The sequence below is a fragment of the Neofelis nebulosa genome, chromosome 1, assembly GCF_028018385.1.
Source record: "Neofelis nebulosa isolate mNeoNeb1 chromosome 1, mNeoNeb1.pri, whole genome shotgun sequence".
Classification (NCBI taxonomy): domain Eukaryota; kingdom Metazoa; phylum Chordata; class Mammalia; order Carnivora; family Felidae; genus Neofelis; species Neofelis nebulosa.
In genome coordinates this window covers 171,827,289-171,829,256 of record NC_080782.1, presented here as the reverse complement: position 1 = coordinate 171,829,256, position 1,968 = coordinate 171,827,289, and the positions used below count along the sequence as shown (strand labels likewise).

The 1,968-nt window shown below is 38.8% G+C and overlaps 1 non-coding gene across 1 annotated transcript; it reads left to right on the top strand.

Annotated features, from left to right (window-relative positions):
- Positions 1 to 1,614: 1,614 nt before the first annotated feature.
- LOC131489914 (small nucleolar RNA SNORA72) lies at positions 1,615 to 1,743 on the top strand. Its single transcript, XR_009250817.1, has one exon. It is a non-coding gene; the product is annotated as a small nucleolar RNA SNORA72 (small nucleolar RNA).
- Positions 1,744 to 1,968: the final 225 nt, after the last annotated feature.

Below are 1,968 nucleotides of genomic sequence, written 5' to 3'. Positions count from 1 at the left end.
TGTGTGGCCCCCTTGGTCCATATACCACTTTGCAGCGTACAAAATCCTCTTGTCTCAAATCCATCCTTCACCTTGTAGGCATCCCAGTTGCCATCAGGCCATCTAGTGTCTCGTTCATGCAGACATATACCTGCAGTAGCTGCTTTGGAATCACTCGATCTCCCTGAAGACTTGAGAAGAACTTAAACTTGGTTCAATAGTGTTTCATTTCACTGAGTCAAAGAGATTGTCAACATCTAATTACTGTAAATTTGGAGTCATCTGTGTCTCATACTAGAAATGACTAGAATGTGCTGGATAGTGTCTGTCTGCAACTAAGCTTCAGCAGGTGTGTGTGACCTCTATCACGTGAGACAGCTAAAGAGTACAGTTTGTTGAAGCTCATTGTAAATTAAATGTGCAAGACTTCAAGAATGCGTCCCACTGGACTGAGGCTCGGAACTCTCACACTGAAAGTAGTATTGTTAAATTGATCTTTAAAACCTCTCTTTCCAACAAAAAAGGAGCCTGTCTAGTCTAGGTGTTCTATGTTCTGAAATAATTATAATAGCCATCTATGAAATAAATTCTTGATGGCTCATTGTCAATATCTGCAAAATGTGTGGTTACATATGACCGCTAAGTATTTTATTTTTATTGTGTAGTGAATTTTAATGAGCCTTCTCCTGATTGTTTTAAATCAATTTATGAGAATGTAGAATGAACCTCTTTAAATGTAAGTCAGGGAGAAATGAATCTTTTGGGAGGTACATTAACTCTCTTGGGTCATTAAGCTGTCATTCCTTGAACTGAGAAGGGATATGTGCACTGCTTTGTTTCTTCTTGTTAAAGGTGTCACAAGGGGAAGAACCAGGAATTAGAAAAGTTGAAAGGTCCTAGTTTGGCCATTTCCTAGCTGAGTGATCTTGGTCTGTTTGCTAAGCCTTGAGCCTCTCTTTCCTCATTTGCAAATTGGGAAGAATGACCCCTTCCCTCCTTATATTCTGGGGCAATATTGAGTATCCAATTGGATGGAACGTGTCTTTAGGTTTAGACCTGAAGCTGAGTGTTTCTAATATTCTTCAGATGCACTTGTAATCAATTAATAGTGGCTTCTGTGAGGCAGGTCTCCACAGTCCACACCATAAAGCTACTGAGAACAGATGACTGTCTCCTAAACTTTCCACTGAGAAAGGACAATGGCTGTGCTTGGGTTTCCAAAGCTTTTCCTAATGGTAATACTTTTACCACCTGTTGTTGGAGGGAGTTTGGAAGGAGTGTAAGATCATTCACACAGACACAAAGATGAGGAAAATCAGATTTTGTGCACAATTGATTAAATTATAAGTTAAAACCTGGATCCATGCCTTCTGGTTCCAAGGTGAGTGTTGTCCTCTTTCTGGTGGATTGTCTCTGCAGACAGCCTGCAGATAAATGGAAATGGAGAGGTGGACTATAGAGGAAATGTGTGTTTGACTTTGGAATTGAAGAGTGCAGAGAACAACAAAACAGTAATTCATTAGAGAAGGTCAGTAAGCTTAGCAGCAAGCTTGTCAGAAGCACACTGAGGATAACTGCCTTGTGTATGCATGACAGTTGGCTGTATGGAGGATTTTTTAAAAAGTAGAACGTACTCCACGAATATTCTTGTTCTGATTTTGTAATAATCAGGGGAGGCTAAACATTCCCTGTATTAAGACCATGCATGTGTCCCGAGATCTAGTTCTTTCCCTAGGTCTGGTTTTATCAATGCTCATGATAAACCAAGTCTGATTTATATGATGCATCTTATGTGGGAAATGTCTGTGACTCCATCTATATGATCATCCTTGGGAAATGACAGCACAACTGGTGAAATAACTTTTGAAGATAAACATTGCTAATTTGATGATTACCAGTTACTATTAAATGAATTGTAAAACTACTGTATTTTATTTTTTGAAAAAAGAAAAGTAGAACGTACTCCTTTTAGTGCATGAAATAATGATT